Source organism: Ovis aries, chromosome 13 (genome assembly GCF_016772045.2).
Source record: "Ovis aries strain OAR_USU_Benz2616 breed Rambouillet chromosome 13, ARS-UI_Ramb_v3.0, whole genome shotgun sequence".
In the NCBI taxonomy this organism is placed as follows: domain Eukaryota; kingdom Metazoa; phylum Chordata; class Mammalia; order Artiodactyla; family Bovidae; genus Ovis; species Ovis aries.
The window spans coordinates 13,998,021-14,020,695 of NC_056066.1; positions in this window are offsets into that span (position 1 = coordinate 13,998,021).

Here is a 22,675-nt window from a genome sequence, read left to right on the forward strand (position 1 = left end):
TTCTCCTCCTGCCCCCAATCCGTCCCAGCATCAGAGTCTTTTCCAATGAGTCAACTCTCCACATGAGGTGGCCAGTACTGGAGTTTCAGCTTTAGAACCATTCCTTCCAAAGAAATCCCAGGGTTGATCTGCTTCAGAATGGACTGGTTGGATCTCCTTGCAGTCCAAGGGACTCTCAAGAGTCTTCTCCAACACCACAGTTCAAAAGCATCAATTCTTCGGTGCTCAGCTTTCTTCACAGTCTAACTCTCACATCCATACATGACTACTGGAAAAATCATAGCCTTGACTAGACGGACTTTAATCAGCAAAGTAATGTCTCTGCTTTTGAATATGCTATCTAGGTTGGTCATAACTTTTCTTCCAAGGAGTAAGCATCTTTTAATTTCATGGCTGCAATCACCATCTGCAGTGATTTTGGAGCCCCCCAAAATAAAGTCTAACACTGTTTCCACTGTTTTCCCATCTATTTCCCATGAAGTGATGGGACCAGATGCCATGATCTTCGTTTTCTGAATGTTGAGCTTTAAGCCAATTTTTTCACTCTCCTCTTTCACTTTCATCAAGAGGCTTTTTAGTTCCTCTTCACTTTCTGCCATAAAGGTAGTAGTGCCATCTGTATATCTGAGGTTATTGATATTTCTCCCAGCAGTCTTGATTCCAGCTTGTGCTTCTACCAGCCCAGCATTTCTCATGATGTACTCTGCATAGAAGTTAAATAAGCAGGGTGACAATATACAGCCTTGATGTACTCCTTTTCCTACTTGGAACCAGTCTGTTGTTCCATGTCCAGTTCTAACTGTTGCTTCCTGACCTGCATACAGATTTCTCAAGAGGCAGATCAGGTGGTCTGGTATTCCTATCTCTTTCAGAATTTTCCAGAGTTTGTTGTGATCCACACAGTCAAAGGCTTTGGCATAGTCAATAAAGCAGAAATAGATGTTTTCTGGAACTCTCTTGCTCTTTCAATGATCCAGCGGATGTTGGCAATTTGATCTCTGGTTCCTCTGCCTTTTCTAAAACCAGCTTGAACATCAGGGAGTTCACAGTTCACGTATTGCTGAAGCCTGGCTTGGAGAATTTTGAGCATTACTTTACTACATACTTCAGGCAAATGTAAGTTGAGAAATAATTCATTAATGATACTGGGTAGCATGTATGATCTTAGACAAGAGAATGGGTTTAAAAGACTATATAACCAGGATCATCTCCCATGACCATATAAATGGAAGTCTCATGAAAAAATCACTGCTGCTGTAGCAGGAGTAGACCACTATAGTCAACATAGAAATAGAGGAACAAAAATATGAGTTCAGAGCCTGCTCAGACCTGGACTGGGATACCAAAAAGGTATATAATAAGAATAAAAATGATCCAGAAATATACACACCCTGAGAGATACTGAAGCCTTTGAATCATGTTAGTCCCTATATTGAATGAAGTTTGTATAGGATCGCCAGTGTCCTCAAATGCCTGTTGTAAATATGCATTTCTCTTCAGAAAAATTTATCTGCCTCAAACCTGGAATATTTTTTTCAGTTACTTGTCTGTTATGTCTGATGCCTAATCAAAACTAACAATGTATATGAAAATATATCATGGCTGAAAACCAAGAGAAACTAACAATAAGAACAGTTCCAAAGGGGATAATACTTTGAAATCACTATGTGATACATATTCAAAAAAGTGAGGCATACAATTAAACTTTTGGCAGAGAACTGGAAACTAGGAAAAAATAACAGAATGTAAATTTTGAAACAGGTGAAATAGAGCCAGACTCTTTGAGAGTAGAATGGTGGTTGCTGGGGAATGGGGGAAATAGAGTCATGTTGGTCAAAGAATACAGACTTATGGTTGTGAGATGAATATGTCCTAGGTGTCTACAGTAAGTAGAGCGTGGAGACTAGAGTTAATACTGTGTTATATACTTAAAGTTGTTAAAAGTGTTGACCTTAAATATTCTCACCAGAAAAAGGAAATGTTAACTATATGATATGATGAGGTTGTTGGTTATGAGTTAGATATGCGTTAGCTAAGTTAGTTACTATGGTAGTAATCATTTTGCAATACACATAAGTGTATCAAGTTAACATTGTACACCTTAAACTTACGCAGTGTTGTATGTCAGTTACATCGCAATAAAGCTGGAAAAATGCAATAACCAAAATCAAGAATATAAGGAGTGGATTTAGTAGCATTTAGAAAAAACTAAATAGACAATAATGAAAGAAAAGTAAAAGTAAAATATCTAAAAGCAATTTATAGAGAAAGTTAGTATTGAAAACAAAGAATGATCAAAGATACAGGGGCAGAGAATATCTGAGAATTGTATACTTGTAATTCCCAAAGGAAGAATAATGTAAAGAAGTAAGGTTTTTCTTTTCTTCAAAATAATGAAAGATATCAAGTCACAGACTCAAGAAATGCCTACAAATAGCAATTAAGATTTTAAAAATTCTATAGATGCTACTTAACCACTGAAAATGAGATTAAAGGACAATCTTAGCACAGTCAGAATGTGAAGATACATTACCTTCAAAGACCACAATAAAACAATGACTAATATTTCATAGTAGAAACAGGAATCAAAAGACATGTATATGTATGGCTGAGTCCCTTTGCTGCCCACCTGAAATTATCACACATTGATAATCAGCTCTATTCCAATACTAAATAAAGTTTTTTTTTTTTAAGCACCAAGCCTGAAACACAATCACAAATGTTTAAATAAACTTTTTTCTAAAGACAGGAGGATAATAACTTTGAAAGGAAATAACTGACCAAAAAGAATTGTATGTAACCTTAAGGTATCCAAACATAAATGAAAATAAATATTTAGACAAACAACCATCCAACATATACTAAAACAAATATCAAAGAGAAAGAAATGATTCCGAATAGAAGTTTAAATATTTAAGAAGAAATAAAGAGCAACAATAACCAAATGGATAGGTAAGTACATCTAAATGAATATGAACTCTATAAAGCAATAGTACAGATGTTTGGGGGATATACTATAACATGGAATTAAAACAGAAAAACAGCAATAGCACATAATTTGTTGGTGTTGGAATATGTAGTTGCTGCTGCTGCTAAGTCACTTCAGTCGTGTCCGACTCTGTGTGACCCCATAGACGGCAGCCTACCAGGCTCCCCATCCCTGGGATTCTCCAGGCAAATCACTGGAGTGGGTTGCCATTTCCTTCTCCAATGCATGAAAGTGAAAAGTGAAAGTGAAGTCACTCAGTCATGTCCGACTCTTCACGACCCTATGGACTGCAGCCTACCAGGTTCCTCCATCCATGGGATTTTCCAGGCAAGAGTACTGGAGTGGGGTGCCATTGCCTTCTCCAGAATATGTAGTTATACTGTTTCATTTGTGTGTTACTTGACAAGAGACTAAATAACTACTTTATATCAGACTTTGAAAAGTCAATGATGAATACTTATTCCTTTAGTTTAGCTGCTAAAATAAAATTAAAATATAAACCTACCAACCTAATATTATATATTAAAAGGTTATATTCAGTTGATCAGTAGGAAGGAAAGAAAAAAGAGAGAAAAGAATATAGAATCAGTTCAGCTCAGTTCAGTTCAGTCGCACAGTCGTGTCCGACTCTGCGACCCCATGAATCGCAGCACGGCAGGCCTCCCTGTCCATCACCAACTGCTGGAGTTCACTCAGACTCACGTCCATCGAGTCAGTGATGACATCCAGCCATCTCATCCTCTGTCGTCCCCTTCTCCTCCTGCCCCCAATCCCTCCCAGCATCAGAGTCTTTTCCAATGAGTCAACTCTTCGCATGAGGTGGCCAAAGTACTGGAGTTTCAGCGTTAGCATCATTCCTTCCAAAGAAATCCCAGGGCTGATCTCCTTCAGAATGGACTGGTTGGATCTCCTTGCAGTCCAAGGGACTCTCAAGAGTCTTCTCCAACACCATAGTTCAAAAGCATCAATTCTTCAGCGCTCAGCCTTCTTCACAGTCCGACTCTTACATCCATACATGACCACAGGAAAAGCCATAGCCTTGATAGACAGCCCTTAGTCAGCAAAGTAATGTTTCTGCTTTTCAATATGCTATCTAGGTTGACCATAACTTTTCTTCCAAGGAGTAAGCGTCTTTTAATTTCATGGCTGCAGTCACCATCTGCATTGATTTAGGACAAATAGAAATCAAATAGTGAGATGATGGATTTAAATCCAAATATATTATTAAATATATTATCTAAATGAAATATTGTTAAACTACACGCCAAAGGTTGTCAGACTGGATAAAAAAATCAAAATTCACGTGTTTCTTGGAATAAAGCCATCAAAAACTAAACTATCAGAAATAATGTGAAGATATAGAAATTATACTTTGTAAGCATTAACCAAGGACATTTATTTAACTCTGTTGTTACCAGATGAAGAAGAGTTGAGGCACAAATGTCATACTTAAAATAAGCATGGACTTTCATAAGCATGAAAGTTTCATTTTGCCAACAATGTATAAAATTTTCAACTTTTTTACATGACTAAAAATATACCATAAAACTCATAAGAAACATATATACAAAATGGAATACTTCTCAGCCATAAACAGGAACACATTTGAGTCAGTTCTAATGAGGTGGATGAACCTAGAGCCTTTTATACAGAGTGCAGTAAGTCAGAAAGAGAAATACAAATATCATGTACTGATGCATATATATATGGAATATAAAAAGCTGTTACTGATGAATTAATTTTTAGGGCAGCAATGGAGAAACAGACGTGTAGAGAACAGACCTATGGATATGGAGGGGAGGAGTTGAGGGAGGGGTGAGATATATGGAGAGAGTAAGATGGAAAATACTCTTATGGCTGCACAGCACTGGAGCAACTGTGAGGAGATACCCCATATCAAAGGGCAAAGGAGAAGCCCCAGCAAGACAGTAGGAGGGGCAAAATCACATTGAGAATCAAACCCCATATCTGCCAGAGACGCTCAGAGAGCTCAAACAAATGTTGTGCACACCAGGACCCAGAGACCCCACAGAGACTGAGACAGAACTCTGTTTGAACATCTCCCGTGGAGGTACAGGTCAGCAGTGGACTGCCACAGGGGCAGGGGCCCTGGTTGCAGCAAACGTGGGTATGGCATAAGCCCTCTGGGAAGAGGTCTCCGTTAACTCTATCATAGAGCTGCCAGACCTTACACAGGACTGGGAAATAGACTCTTGGAGGGCACAAACAGAACTTTATGCACACCAGGAACCAGGAGAGATGAGTAGTGACCCCACAAGAGACTGACCCGGACTTGCCTATGTGTCCAGTTGTCTCTGGCAGAAGCCTGGGTTGGTGGTGGTCTGCTGCAGGGTTGGGGGCACGGAGTGTAGCAGGGCCTGCATCGGACCTTTTGAAGGAGGTAGACTTTATCTTCATTACCTCCACCTATTTTGGCCCCAGGTAAATAACAGGGAACACAGCCCCACCCTTCAACAGAAAATTGGATTAAAGATTTACTGAGCATGGCAAGGGAACATTTCATGCAGAGATGGGCTCCATAAAGGACAGAAATGGTATGGATCTAACAGAAGCAGAAGATATTAAGAAGAGGTGGCAACAATTCACAGAAGAACTGTACAAAAAAGATCATGACCCGGATAATCACAATGGTGTGATCACTCATCTAGAGCCAGACATCCTGGAATGTGTAGTCAAGTGGGCCTTAGAAAGCATTACTATGAACAAAGCTAGTGGAAGTGATGGAATTCCAGTTGAGCTATTTCAAATCCTGAAAGATGATTCTGTGAAACTGCTGTACTCATATACCCACAAATCTGGAAAACTCACCAGTGACCACAGGACTGGAAAAGGTCAGTTTTCATTCCAATCACAAAGAAAGGCAGTGCCAAAGAGTGCTCAAACTACAACACAGTTGCACTCATCTCACATGCTAGTAAAGTAATGCTCAAAATTCTCCAAGCCAGACTTCAGCAATACGTGAACCATGAACTTCCTGATGTTCAAGCTGGTTTTAGAAAAGGCAGAGGAACTAGAGATCAAATTGCCAACATCCGCTGGATCATGGAAAAAGCAAGAGAGTTCCAGAAAAACATCTATTTCTGCTTTATTGACTATGCCAAAGCCTTTGACTTCATGGATCACAATAAACTGTGGAAATTTTTGAAAGAGATGGGAATACAGACCACCTGACCTGCCTCTTGAGAAATCTGTATGCAGGTCAGGAAGCAACACTTAGAACTGGATATGGAACAACAGACTGGTTTCAAATAGGAAAAGGAGTACGTCAAGGCTGTATATTGTCACCCTGCTTATTTAACTTCTATGCAGAGTACATCATGAGAAACGCTGGACTGGAAGAAACACAAGCTGGAATCAAGATTGCCGGGAGAAATATCAATCACCTCCGATATGCAGCTGACACCACCCTTATGGCAGAAAGTGAAGAGGAGCTAAAAAGCCTCTTGATGAAAGTGAAAGAGGAGAGTGAAAAAGTTGGCTTAAAGCTCAACATTCAGAAAACGAAGATCATGGCATCCGGTCCCATCACTTCATAGGAAATAGATGGGGAAACAGTGGAAAGAGTGTCAGACTTTATTTTTTGGGGCTCCAAAATCACTGCAGATGGTGACTGCAGCCATGAAATTAAAAGACGCTTACTCCTTGGAAGAAAAGTTATGACCAACCTAGATAGCATATTCAAAAGCAGAGATATTAATTTGTCGACTAAGGTCCGTTTAGTCAAGGCTACGGTTTTTCCAGTAGTCATGTATGGATGTGAAATTTGGACTGTAAAGAAGGCTGAGCACTGAAGAATTGATGAGTTTGAACTGTGGTGTTGGAGAAGAGTCTTGAGAGTCCCTTGGACTGCCAGGAGATCCAAGCAGTCCATTCTGAAGGAGATCAGCCCTGGAATTTCTTTGGAAGAAATGATGCTGAAGCTGAAACTTGTTGGGAACTAGGTTTAAAGAAGGTTGAGAAGTGCTTGCAAACGAGACTCTCAACCAGGGCTGGACATTCTTGCAAACGAGATGTTCTGCCCAGTGTAGGGAACTAGATTTAAGGAAGGTTGAGAAGTGCTTGCAAACGAGACTCTCAACCAGGGCTGGACATTCTTGCAAACGAGATGTTCTGCCCAGTGTAGGGAACTAGATTTAAGGAAGATTGAGAAGTGCTTGCAAACGAGACTCTCAACCAGGGCTGGACATTCTTGCAAACGAGATGTTCTGCCCAGTGTAGGGAACTAGATTTAAGGAAGGTTGAGAAGTGCTTGCAAACGAGACTCTCAACCAGGGCTGGACATTCTTGCAAACGAGATGTTCTGCCCAGTGTAGGGAACTAGGTTTAAGGAAGATTGAGAAGTGCTTGCTAACGAGACTGTCAACCAGGGCTGAGCATTCTTGCAAACGAGATGTTCAGCTAAAAATCCTGTTTGTTCCCATGGGAAAAGAACATTGCTTGCACACAAGGATGTTTCTCTGATTCCTCAAAAGGAACAGACCTTGGGACAAAACGGATTCTAAGTTGATAAGGAAGTTCCCCAAAACAAAGTCTTAGCTGCAGTAAATAAGCCAAGGTAAAGGTTATCTCACCCTGCGCCTGCGCACTGTATAGTCTCTGAATCATAGTGCTTGGCAGCTTGCCCTGTAGGGGGTTGTGCAAAAGATATAAAATAAAGCAGCTGTAAGAAGCAAGTGTTAAAATATAAAGATTTAAACCACTCTGCAGTGTTGGTGTTTCATTCCGTCGCCGACAGAAACTCCAGTACTTCTTCCAACTCATGGGAAGAGTTGACTCATTGGAAAGACTCTGATGCTGGGACGGATTAGGGGCAGGAGGAGAAGGGGACAACAGAGGATGAGATGGCTGGATGGCATCACTGACTCGATGGATGTGAGTCTGAGTGAACTCCAGGAATTGGTGATGGACAGGGAGGCCTGCCGTGCTGCGATTCATGGGGTTGCAAGGAGTCGGACGACTGAGCTACTGAACTGAACTAAGCCTGACCCCACCCATCAGAAAAAGACCCAGTTTCCCCATCAGGAAGCTTCTATAAACCTCTCATCCTTCTCCATCAGAGGGCAGACAGACTGAAAACCACAGCCACAGAAAACTAAGCAATCTGATCACATGGACCACACACAACCTTGGCTAACTCAATGAAACTATGAGCCATGCCATGTAGAGCCACCCAAGATGGACAGGGCATGATGGAGAGTTCTGACAAAACATGGTCCACTGGAGAAGGGAATAGCAAACCATGTCAGTATTCTTGCGTTGAGAACCCCATGAACAGTATGAAAAGGCAAAAAGATAGGACACTGAAAGAGGAGCTCCCCAGGTCGGTAGATGCCCAGTATGCTGCTAGAGATCAGTGGAGAAATTACTCCAGAAAGACTGAAGAGACGGAGCCACAGAAAAACAACACTCAGTTGTAGACGTGACTGTTGATGGAAGTAAAGTCCAATGCTGTAAAGAGAAATATTGCATAGGAACCTGGAATGTTAGGCATTCCAGGCAAATTGGAAGTGATCAAACAGGAGATGGCAAGAGTGAACATCAAATATTTTAGGAATCAGTGAACTAAAATGGGAAAAAAAATGGGTGAATTTAACTCGGACGACCATTATATCTATTACTGTGGGCAAGAATATTTTAGAAGAAATGCAGTAGCCATCATAGTCAACAAAAGAATCCAAAATGCAGTATGTGGATGCAATCTCAAAAATGACAGAATGGTCTCTGTTCGTTTCCAAGGCAAACCACTCTATATCACAGTAATCCAAGTCTATGCCCTGACCAGTAATGCTGAAGAAGTTGATTTGAACGGTTCTATGAAGACAAATAAGACCTTCTAGAACTCACACCCAAAAGAGATGTCCTTTTCATTATAGGAGACTGGAATGCAAAAGTAGGAGGTCAAGAAACACCTGGAGTAACAGGTAAATTTGGCTTTGGAGTACAGAATGAAGCAGGGCAAAGAATAAAAGAGCTTTGCCAAGAGAATGCGCTGGTCATAGCAAACACCCTCTTCTATCAACACAAGAGAAGACTCTACACATGGACATCACCAGATGGTCAATACTGAAATCAGATTGATGATATTCTTTGTAGCCACAAATGGAGAAGCTCTATACAGTCAACAGAAACAAGACTGGGAGCTGACTGTGGCTCAGATCATGAACTTCTTATTGCCAAATTCAGACTTAAATTGAAGAAAGTAGAGAAAACCACTAGACCTTTCAGTTCAGTTCACTTCAGTTGCTCAGTCGTGTCTGACCTTTCAGGTATAACCTAAATCAATCCCTTATAATTATACAGTGCAAGTTAGAAATAGATACAAGGGATTAGATCTGATAGACAGAGTGCCTGAAGAGCTATGGATGGAGGTTCGTGACATTTAGAGGAGGCAGGGATCAAGAAAATCCCCAAGAAAAACAAATGCAAAAAGGCAAAATGGCTCTCTCAGGAGGCCTTAGAAATAGCTATGAAAAGAAGAGAAGCAAAAGGCAAAGGAGAAAAGGAAAGATATACCCATTTGAATGCAGAGTTTCAAAGAAGAGCAAGGAGAGAGAAAGACTTCCTCCAGTGATCAATACAAAGAAACAGAGGAAAACAATAGAATGGGAAAGACTAGATATCTCTTTAAGAAAATTAGAGATACCAAGGGAACATTTCATGCAAAGATGGGCTCCATAAAGGACAGAAATGGTATGGACCTAACAGAAACAGAAGATATTAAGAAGTAGTAGCAAGAATACACAGAAAAACTATACAAAAAAGATCTTCATGACCCAGATAATCAAGATGGTATAATCACTCACCTATAGCCAGATATCCTGGAGTGTGAAGTCCAGTGGGCCTTTGGAAGCATCACTATGAACAAAGTTAGTGGAGGTGATGGAATTCCAGTTGAGCTATCTCAAATCCTAAAAGATGATACTGTGAAAGTGCTGCACTCGATATGCCAGCAAAGTTGGAAAACTCAGCAATGGCCACAGGACTGGAAAAGGTCAGTTTTCATTCCAATCCCAAAGGAAAGCAAAGCCAAAGAATGCTCAAACTACCACACAGTTTCTCTCATCTCACACACTAGTAAAATAATGCTTAAAATTCTCCAAGTCAGGCTTCAGCAATATGTGAACCATGAACTTCCAGATGTTCAAGCTGGTTTTAGAAAAGGCAGAAGAACCAGAGATCAAATTGCCAATATCCGCTGGAGCTTTGAAAAAACAAGAGAGTTCCAGAAAAACATATATTTCTGCTTTATTGACTATGCCAAAAAGCCTTTGACTGTGTGAATCACAATAAACTGTGGAAAATTTTGAAAGAGATGGGAATACCAGACCACCTGACCTGCCTCCTGAGAAACCTGTATGAAGGTCAGGAAGCAACACTTGGCACTGGACATGGAACAACAGACTGGTTCCAAATAGGAAAAGGAGTACGTCAAGGCTGTATATTGTCACCCTGCTTATTTAACTTCTATGCAGAGTACATCATGAGAAACGCTGGACTGGAAGAAACACAAGCTGCAATCAAGATTGCCGGGAGAAATATCAATTACCTCAGATATGCAGATGACACCACCCTTATGACAGAAAGTGAAGAGGAACTAAAAGCCTCTTGATTAAAGTGAAAGAGGAGAGTGAAAAAGTTAGCTTAAAACTCAACATTCAGAAAACGAAGATCATGGCATCTGGTCCCGTCACTTCATGGCAGATAGATGGGGAAACAGCGGAAACAGTGGCTGACTATTTTGGGGGACTCCAAAGTCACTGTAGATGGTGACTGCCGCCGTGAAATTAAAAGATGCTTACTCCTTGGAAGAAAAGTTATGACCAACCTAGACAGCATATTGAAAACCAGAGACATTACTTTGTCAACAAAGATCTGTCTAGTCAAGACTATGGTTTTTCCAGTGGTCATGTATGGATGTGAGAGTTGGACTATAAAGAAAACTGAGTGCCAAAGAACTGATGCTTTTGAACTGTGGTGTTGGAGAAGACTCTTGAGAGTCCCTTGGACTGCAATGAGATCCAAGCAGTCCATCCTAAAAGAGATCAGTCCTGGGTGTTCATTGGTGGGACTGATGTCTAAGCTGAATCTCCAATACTTTGGCCACCTGAGGTGAAGAGCGGACTCATTTGAAAAGACCCTGGTGCTGAAAAGATTGAGGGCAGGAGGAGAAGGGGATGACAGAGGATGAGATGGTTGGATGGCATCACCAACTTGATGGACATGAGTCTGGGTGAACTCTGGGAGTTGGTGATGGACGGGGAGGCCTGGCATGCTGTGATTCATGGGCTTGCAAAGAGTCGGACACGACTGAGCAGCTGAACTGAACTGAAACCACTTAATCCAATAACCATGATTAATTCATTATATTCAAGTGCACATATGGATTTTTAGATAATTAACCCTATGCTTAGTCACAAAGCAAAATTTACAAATTTAAATGAATTAAAACATTCACATTATGCTTCTAACCATAGCATGGTTAGGCTGGAATTTAAATGCAAAAAGATAGCTTTTAAAAATCTCCCTATATTTAGAAATTCAAAAACAAAATTACATTTCTAAGTTATTCATGGTTCAATGAAAAAAAAAATAGAACTAATCAAATATTACTGAAATTAATTGTAATATAAGTGATATTAAAAGTTCCTTAGTGCAGCTAAAGCTTTCCTTTGAGGAAAATTTGTAGCTTTAACTGTATAAAGAGAATAAGGAAGGCTGAACTCTATTTAAAAATGTAATTCAAAATGTAGAAATAAGTCAAATTGTACAAGTAATAATATAAAAAGCAGAAATAAATGAAATTTAAAATAAAGAAAATTAGCAAATTAAAAATTGCTTTATAGAAAAGTTTGATAAAATCATCTCTCCATAATATATATATTATATTTTTATATATAAGATATGAGAGATTATAGCAAAAGAGGATAAAGAGGGTTACCCACTATATTATAGAGAAGTTAAAACAATATGAATATATATGATGTAAACATTTTCCCCATAAACTTAAAAGCTAAATGTAATGGTAAGATTCCTGGAAAATACAACTTACTAAAATTTCTGAAGAAGGAATAGAAAATCTGGGCACTGCTGTAAATACTGAATACGTTTGATTTGTGATAAAACCTTCATAAAAGAAAGCTTGAACTTATTTGGCTTAGTAAATTCTTAAGGAAAAATATATAGTCTTCTTTAATATAAATAACAGAAAAAAAACTACACTGGTGAACAAAAAGGAAAAAGAATGTTTGTATATGTTGGCGTTAGCTGCTGTAACAACCTGACATAGACTTGGCAGCTTGAACAAGAGAAATTTATTTCTCTCAGTTCTGGAGGCTAGAAATCCAAGATCAAGGTGCCAGTCAATTAGGGTTTTGGTAAGAACTCTCTAGCTTGCATATGGTTGCCTTCTAGCTATGTTCTCACATGTGGTGAGAGAGCAGAAGAGAAGGCCACCAATGCTATCTTGAAGACCCTACTCTCATGACCTCTGCTGTTGCTGCTGCTAAGTCACTTCAGTCATGTCTGACTCTGTGCAACCCCATAGACGACAGCCCACCAGGCTCCCCTGTCCCTGGGATTCTCAAGGCAGGAACACTGGAGTAGGTTGCCGTTTCCTTCTCCAATGAATGAAAGTGAAAGTGAAGTTGCTCAGTCGTGTCTGAATTTTAGCGACCCCATGGACTACAGCCTACCAGGCTCCTCTGTCCTTGGGATTTTCCAGGCAAGAGTACTGGAGGGGGTTGCAATTGACTTCTCCACTCATGACCTCATCTAACCCTAATTATATCTCAAAGGCCCTATCTCCAAATGTCATCACAGTGGGGGTTAGAATTCCAACATATGAATTGGAGAGGTACACAAATGTTCAGTTCATGACAGTGTTTAAATAACGTTTGATAAAGAACTAGACTTATTTAAATATTGATTAGGGGCCGAGATTTCTAGATAGTTTTGCCTAGTGTGCTCTGATTTGGCCTCTTAGACCTTCATGAGATAATTCTCCAAATCACTGTAGGTATTTGAGTGATTCTGGCACTAATGAGAATGAAATGGCTGTCTTTGGAGCCTATGCCTGGGCTGCTGTATTTACACTGTTCGAATTCTTTTTAGCTTATTGTTGCTTTCTAATCCATTGCATTCCAGAGAGTACATCTGGCTAGCAGCCCAATTTTCAAAGTATCTTTAGCTATGCAGGTGATAAGCTCCAAGCATAGATAAGGAAAGTGGGACAATCATTTTCTTCCCCAAACCTTTCAAATATTTAGCCCATGAATGTCTCTCATAATTATTCATCAATAACTTCAAGAAACAGAAATTTAAGGGAAATGATACCCCTATATTTCTTTTAGACATTCTTTGCATTTTGATTCCTGAACTGTTTGAAGTCTGGGATGAGAGGACATTTTAGGATTTTATCAGTTTTTAAAATACGCTCTTTCTTCCTCTCTCTCTCTAAAAAAATGCAAATGCTTTATGATCTAACTCATCTTGATCCCTTAAACGACCAACTTGAACAGTGTTGCTTCACAGAGCAAGTTAAAGAGCAGGTTGGAATCCGTAAGGTCAACGACAGGAATGGGAAAAAAGGATATCGCTTTCATTATTCTTTACCTCATGCTTTTTTCCTCTTTAACTCCATAAAACTTAAAGTAATTTATCATTTGCTAACATGTGCTACAGAGAAGGCAATGCACCCTACTCCAGTACTCTTGCCTGGAGAATCCCAGGAATGGGGGAGCCTGGTTGGCTTCCATCTATGGGATCGCATAGAGTTGAACACGACTGAAGCGACTTAGCAGCAGCAGCAGCAGCAACATGTGCTAACATATAGTACCTAATTGTTAATAGAATGCAATTGAAAGAAGAAAACCACATGCAATTTTTTTTTTCCTCTCTCTCTCTCTCCTAGTAGCAGCAGTAAAAGGTCTGAAGATAAAATTTACTTTTATCTGGGCACTATGCTAAAACGTTTAACTTATGCTCCAGCAGGGATTGAAAGAGTATACCTGTCCTTTCTGGATCTTTTGGCATTTAAAAGGTGTTAAGTAACACAAAATATGTTTTTCTTCCTGTTTTTAAAAAGTACAGTGTTCAGAAAGTATATTTCTTAACCAACATATGGGCTACATTTTTTTTCTGATTAAGACTAATAGAATTTCTCAGGCTCAAAGCATGCCTATTGAATCAAGAGTGCTAGAAAAACCTTGAGAAATTCAGGTTTCAAAAGACCGTTTCTGCGTCAGTAGTCTTTCATTGCAAAATAAAACTTTATAAAAATTGCTTTAATGCTGAAAATTTGACTGGACTTTCATGCAACAAGTTAAAGAGGAAAAGGTAAATAGGACGTTTTGAAAGAAGAATGACAAGATTTGGTGTGTCTTTAGGGAGATATATTAAATCATCACATTTATAGAAAAATGTAGTTTTATCATTCTCACATTTCTTATCAAGTCATAGAAATATTTTAAATTAGGCTTAAAGTAAATTTTACTCTAAAATATAGAAATTAATATCATATGGAATTGTGTTATATCTAAAGACCCTCACCAAATATCTCATTTGGAGCTCTATGTTTAGGCTGGTTTCAGAAATTTCAACATAATATAGTTTTATAATCATTTATTTTTTAATCAAAGAATAGATAGTCATCAACAAGCCATCAGATAGAATTTACTGAAAATGTCATGACTAGCCTAAAATCTATCAAGCTCAAGGCAAATGCGTTGAAACATTTTTAAAGTCATTTGATAAATGCGGTAAACTTCTGTTTGGTTGAACATAAATGTCATTCTTATTGTAAGGTAGGTTTTAGTCCTTGGTAACATCCCTTTAAAAGATTATTCATAAAAGATTGAATTCTTATAGTACCAATGGATACCAGTTATAAACTGAAAAATAAATATATTCAATGAGTTACAACCTACCAGAACAAAACACAGCCTTTTTTAATATAGTAGAATAAAATATCTACCTTTCTTAATATAATTAATTGTGCCAATGATAAATGTCATGCTATAGTCTCTAACACATATATAAAGATGTTTTATTGCCTATCAGTGAGAATTTTTATCAAGATAGTAAAAGATAAATCATACTGTCTTTAATGTACTCTTAGCCTGTCTGTGTGAGAAGGTCAGTTCAGCTTTCGAAATGTAGGTCACTGGTTGAACAAATGTGTGTGTGTTTGTATGTATATGTGTGAACATCTGTATACTATAGCCATACACATAAATGTAGGTAAATGCATATGTGGATGCTAATACATGTGTTTGTGTTTGTATCCACATGTTGATATATGCGTCCAAATACACACAGTTATTGCATTAATTCTAGTCCTCTGGGAACCTATGTCATGATGGAATTAATACTGTGAGAAATTCTCTGGAGTAAACATTTGTGAACCATAAAGGAGAGAAGGACCTGGAGTGGACCAGGGAGAACCTTCAAGAGCCAGTGTTGGTCTGATGCCTGTGACAAGAGAGGAAGGATGGAGGAAGGAGAAAGAGGAGCCTTGGACTCTATGACAACTCAGAGGAATTCTTAGCTAGGCTGACGGTAGCTCCAGAGAAAAGGTTGCCGATTGGAAGCTTTCCGCTTGGCTGACCTCAAGATTCCTACCAAGCCCAGTCATTAGCTAGGGAAGCAGCCTGGGGAGATGGCGACACCTTGGCGAGATGGCGACACCTTGGCCTTGACTCTGATGGATCCTGAAGATGTCAGCCAACTCCTCCCCTTACAGCAGACTCTGTAATGGGAGGAGATCTGAGCAGGGCAAGCCCAAGGCTGCCACACACATATATATACTAATTTCTAATAGATTAGTCATTCTTCAGTCTTTCTGAACCTAACATTGATTATTTATGACTTTCCCAACTTTTTATCCCTTCCCCAGGATTCTATAATTTTTCAATGGATTTTTAAAGAGAGAGATGCATTTTGAAGGGAGAAGTTATGCATTGCCCCAAATATTTCACATACTTGAGCCATGTGTATAGGATAGAGATAATTATATTTAAAACATTGTTATGTTTCCAAGTTGGCTGATACTTCCATCATTTTCTTTGCCAGGGGAATGGATTATCCTTGGAATCTTGTATTGCTCAGTATCACTAATCGTCCCTTAACTATTAGAAATGCAAGGTAATGTGGTTGATGCGTATTCTCAGAAAAGCTTAGACCAGAGTTAGGTTTAAGAACTCCAAGAGGTTTACTTGTGATTTAAAGCCCCCTTCAATTCCCTAGGTCCAAACAAAGAGAAAGGGTAGGGTTTTAATCCAGCAGATAAATGTGACTAGTTTTGGGACTAAAATAGGCCAATTCTCTTGAGATAGCTCTAGATGAGGGGTCAGAAGGAAGCCAACCAAAAACAGCCCCTGTTACAGATGGATTGTTAATGCCCCCAATTCATATTTGAAGCCCTAATTTCTAATGTGAAGGAATTTGGAAGTGGGGCCTTTAGGAGGTGATTAGGTTTGGATGAAGTCATGAGGGTGGGACCCCCAAGCTGGGAATAGAGTCCTTATGTGAAGAGGAAGAAAGAGGAGTTGGCTTTCTCTCTCCCACGTGAGGACACACCAAGAAAGCAGCTGTTTGCGTGCTAAGAAGAGCATTCTCATCAGAAGCCAAGCATGCTGTCACCTTGCTTTTTAAACCATTCCATCTGTGGTATTTTGCGGTGGCAGCTGAGCTAAAAGAGCCCTTTATCAGAGAAGTGGAGGAGAGAAAGATGAATCAGCCAGTTCTGTTTTGGAGTGACTCACATGGTCGCCCGCAACACAGAGATGCAGAAGCTTCCTGAGTGATAGGATGCCAGGAGAGGTAAGAAGCCCAGAGCAGAAGAGTGAACTGAACGCCAGCCCTGTCTTGACCAAGAACTCTGCCACCAACTCCAGCAATGGAAGGGGAACAGTGTACACAGTAAGTGCGGATCATTGACACTTACTGCAGCCAGGGAGCTTCTGGACAGCATCGATCCATGTGCCGAGAGCCCAGGCAATGTTGAGAATATCTTCCTTTTTCCACCCACTCTCCTAGCAAATAGAAGAACCTGAGAAAGAAGCATGGTTCCAGGAAGCATACTGAAGGGAGGAAATCCTTAGCTGATGTTTTCCTTGCCCAGTTTGTTTTTCACATTCTCTCTGTTGTTCTTCCCCTGGCTGGTGCCGCCTGTGTTTAAAACTCAAACTTCCCAGAGCATGGTGATTCTTTCTCCTGCCAAAGTGAACTGCTTAGATTTCCCCTTCGATATTATCAGAATCCCTTAAAGTGAAAGACAAAATAATCATATTAGATATGCTTAAAGGCAGAGGGAGCCTTTTAACATATAGTACTTTCAGTTTGCACACCCTTAAATGGATGTAAAAGGCTTCCTGGGTGTCTCAGATTATAAAGAATCCGCCTGCAATGCAGGAAACCTGCATTCAATGCCTGGGTTGAGAATATCCCCTGCAGGAGGGTGTGGCAACCCACTCCAGTACTCTTGCCTGGAAAAGCCCATAGACAGAGGAGCCTGGCAGGCTACAGTCCATGGGGTTGCAGAGAGTCGGACATGACTGAGTGACTAGCACATGAGTTTAAAGCTAAATATAGTCTTAGAAAAAAATGAAAAATGGTGATGTTAGGGACTCTGAAGCACCTATTTGCTTTTGAATGGCAAATTTTAAAAAAAAAATAAGATGATGGTTCATTAAATATACATATCTGACAATTGTTAAGATTTTTAAATATTTATCTGTAGAACAATATATTGATTGATGTCATTTCAGTCTAAAACCTTGTACAACCGTGCTTCAGCATCTTCAGAGATGAGTCCCTAGCCTTGTATTTAAGAACCAAGAAATCTGGATTGTTCAGATAGAGTTTAGATAAGAATCTGAATGGCACGTGCTTATTCCACTGAACAAGTTGCAATTTACTGATCTCTTCTGCATGTGCAATGCACTGTGATGTGTGCCAAGGGTGAATTTCTTTGTACAACTGAATAATTTCTTTGCACTCTGGTCTTCAGTGCTGATTAGTTCTTTCTTCTTTGGCTTGTTCATACAAAGGCTGCCTTGACATAAAGAAAGCCTGGAAACATCTAGAAACAACTAGGATTATGCAGCTAGAAAAAACCCAGAGATTTTCATTAGCACACTCTGTCTATACATAAATCCATATATAGTATCTAGGAACGGATGATATATTTAACTATATGAGTTAGTTCATTTTAATTAAAGCAAATGTAGCCTTTTGATCTACGGAATAAACAATCTAACAATAGGAAAAATGCAATCTGTCGAGACATATTTGAGTTATTTTGCCGTAATTGGCTTGGCAGCAGCTTCAGTCACAGATTTCTGTTTCACAGATTGTCCCCAAATGAAAAAAAGGTTTGCTTTGAAATGTAATTAATATTACGTTCAGCTGCAAGACATTCTCAGGTTGTCAAAGGAATTTGAAGGAGGTAGCTACAGAAAGTGAACAAAATAAAAGTGAAACTGAAAAGTAAATTAAGTCAAATTAATGCACACAAAGGAAACTGGACCAGTAAAAAATGTTAGTGTCTTTACTTTCAGCTCAATCTCCCATAAACATTAAAATTATGAATATGGTGAAATAATTCACAGGATATATATTTATCGACAGCGATGGCCTCATTTTATCATTTAAACATGAACAAAGAGTGTAAGAAATGTAAATGCTATTCTCGTCTCTAATGAGCTGGAATAGATCAGAAGTTGTGGGGGCATGCTTTGGGAGTCAGGTCCCCTGAATTCTACATGCACGATCAGTGCTATCCTTATTGTAATCATTAATCAACTCCTTGCTACAGGCATTTGAATAAGTATTGAGTTCTATTCAGTTCAGTTTAGTTTAGTCAGTCAGTCACATCATAGCTTTGTGACCCCATGGACTACAGCACGCCAGGCCTCCCTGTCCATCACCAACTCCAGGAGTTTACTCAAACTCATGTGCATTGAGTCAGTGATGCCATCCAACCATCTTATCTTTTGTCGTCCCCTTCTTCTCCCGCCTTCAATCTTTCCCATCGTCAGGGTCTTTTCAAATGAGTCAGCTCTTCCCATCAGGTGGCCAAAGTATTGGAGCTTCAGCTTCAGCATCAGTCCTTCCAATGAGTATTCAGGACTGATTTCCTTTAAGATTGACTGATTGGATCTCCTTGCAGTCCAAGGGAATCTCAAGGGTCTTCGCCAATATCACAGTTCAAAAGCATCAATTCTTCGGCACTCAGCTTTCTTTAGAGTCCAACTCTCATATCCATACATGACTACTGGAAAAATCATAGCTTTGACTTTTTTTGGCAAAGTAATGTCTGCTTTTTAATATGCTGTCTAGGTCTGGCATAGCTTTTCTTCCAAGGAGCAAGCATCTTTTAATTTCATGGCTGCAGTCACCATCTGCAGTGATTTTTGGGCCCAAGAAAATAAAGTCTGTCACTGTTTCCGTTGTTTCCAAAGTGTTGGGACTGGAATTTTATTTTTATAGTTTGCCTGTACTGGGTATTCATTGCCCGCAGGCTTTTCCCTCGTAGTGGCAAGTGGGGGTTACTGTCTTGTTGGGAGTACACGGGCTTCTCATTCAAGTGACATCTCTTGTTGCAGAGCATGAGCTGTAGGAGCTCAGTAGTGGGAGCTTCAGTAGTTGCAGCTCCTGGGCTCGAGAGCACAGGCTCAGTGGTTATGGCGAACAGCCTTTGTTGTTCCGCAGCACATGGGATCTTCCCAGACCAGGGATTGAACCCATGTTCAATCCATCAAGCCACCATGGAAGCCCCACCCAGTATATTTTAAACACCAAAGCCCATGATACACCAGCAATTAAACATATGTGATATTAATTGCAGACACTAGTGGAATCTTAAACATCTTTTCTCCTCCTTTTGACTGGGAAATTTGTAAATACATTTGTATTTACTAGCTTTAAGAGTTGACTGTGGTAGTTAATATAAAGTTAGAAAAAAGTTGCAGTTTGCAAGTAAGAACATATGGTTTATGAAAGGATAAGCACAATGATGTTTTTTTCAGTCTGCTGGCATTAGGGAGTTGCCTTACAATATCTCTTAAAAAGGTATGATTGCTTCACGAATCAGCAGCAGTGTCGTGTTTTTGCAGAGCAGAATTTGTATCAGAAGATTGTTTTATTCTTGTTCAAAATCTGGATTGCTTCCTCCTCACAATTAACCCAGTTTTCTGGTGACATATTTATCACTATCATTACATGACCTAAATTAGCTTCAACCTGTGATATGTGGAAAATTTGATAACACAAAGAAGTTTGGGAAGGCTATTTTAAAAGTACAGGAAAGGGGAAAGATTGGAAATGTGCCTTACCGTATATCCTGACTCTGGCTGGAAGACCAGCTTTTGAGCAAGCTGTTATTTTCCACATGGGAGTAGCATTGCTACAGTAAATTGCCAGATTTCATCCATCATAATGTCATGGCTCATATTAAAATGTCTTCAGGGACTGAAGGGAGGGATGGGCAAAAGACATCAAATCAATTTTCAGGCAATTGCTACGGTTTTTAGAAACTAAGCCCTATGTGATAGTGTTATGGCTGCACAAAGGGAGGTTATAAATAAGGTCCATACATCAAGGGAGGAAGTAATTTAGAAAAAGAAAGCTGATTTGACTTTTGTGTGAATCTGAACATATGGTCAGGGTACAGCTTGGTTATCATGCTATACGTTCTTACCAGAGAAAAGAACTACATTAACACCTCAGAGAAATTAGCCCATGAACAGAGTCTTGCAACAGAGAGCTCTGAAACTATACATTCTTCTTGATCAGTTTATAAGGACTTCAGGTTGTTTTGCATTTTTCATTATTTGATCACAAGAAACTCTAGTTAATCATTATTACTTGGTGACCTGGAGATACATTTTCCTGGGAGTGTTGGGAAGAAGGATTGGCCCAATTAAGAGAACTGCAAGGCAGATAGTCTTTCATACATAAAATTCCTTTTTCTTCCTAGTTTATTGTTAAACTAGAATGCAGCCTATATTTGTCAATACTACCTGTACTCTGTAAGCAGCCTGTGTTTCAAAAACTTAACCATCACTAAATAAGCCTTGTGTGGATGGGGGAGAACCTTGTAGTATTTCCATGCATTAATATCACTGAAAAAAAAAAAAAAAGATGTGAATAATGTGACATCATTTGCCCAGGAGGATAAAAATTAAAATCTAAGTGTTTGTGATATCCCAATCTCCTACTGATACTTTAATTATAACAATATAAATGATATCATTTTAAACTGTAGAATCACAGTAAGTCAGCATATACAGCAAAAGTACTTCCATCAGTGTTGCTAGTGTATAATTTTTGCTGTCTGGTTTGAGGAAATTTAGCTCTGTAAAAGTACTAATCTTCAAACGCTCTGTTTCCCAAAATTATTACATGCTGAATGAAGTTATCTTTCAATTTCCTGATCATCAAAGTAAGTCAGTACACCTCCCTGCCCTCAGGAAGGAGATGTGGTTTGACATACGTTTGACATATTAGAGGGCACACAACCCCACATACTATTATGGAAGATAGAATGTTAAAGAATACTTTTTAAAACTATAGTACGTGCAGAGATGATTAATAAGGGGTCTAATTTGGGACAGTGACAAGCTACAAAGTTTGAGAAAATAAACTGCCTCAAAATTTTGCAATAAACAACTCAGTTGGAAATAGTTCAAATATGTGTTAGGAAAAAAAAGAAAAAAGATGTTCCTTTTGACTATTCATTTATGCTTTATTCACATACAAATCAGGGATTTTGTAGACTCTGAGAGGTCAAAATTAGTTCAAGAAAGTCCAGTTTTAAGTTAATATAGATGTCTTGTTTAACTGTATATAAACAAGATTTGATTATTTGCCAAAAAAAAAAAATGATGCGCCATAAACTTTAAAGTAGATTTTGCTGTGCTTAATTATGTTTTCATTTGTAATTTGATTTGCAGTTCTAGTAGAGTGATGCAATATAATTTTAGCCTTAGATTCATTCAAAATGCATTTACTCTATATGTTTAGTATCAAAAAACACAGTGAGTTAGCTAAGTTTAAGCTAGCCATTGATTTATGAAAAACAGGGGTAGAAAAGAAATGCGCTAGTTTGTAGAAGGTCTCAATAGAAACCTATGACCAGAATGAAAATAAATCAACCAAGGACCTGGTTACTGATGTATAATTTTATTAAAATACCCATCCTAAGTTTTCATAGGTAACAGGAAACTTGTAGCTTACTAAAACTGCCACCATTTCATTCATTTTCTGCCTCAGTTTTAAAACAATGAAGGAAGCATTAAATGAAGACTCATTAGAAATCAATGTTTTGTAGGTGCTAACTTTCCAAAAATGGTGAAACTTCCTATAAATTGAAACATTGTTTTAATATTTTATCATTATTTTGTTTTAAATTAATAAACTGGGTTACGTATAATAATATAATGCTTAGTCTCAAATCAAATGATTTGTATATTTAATAGTTATTGAGAGATTGCTATATTATGTAAGATATTGTTACAAGTACTGGGACTATCAGTAGGAATAATGAGTATTAGTAGCGTTGTTGTTTATATTATCTCTAAAGCCTATTGAGTACTTCACATGTCAAATTCAATTAATGCTCATAACAACATGATAGGTTAGTAGCTACTATTATCCCCATTTTCC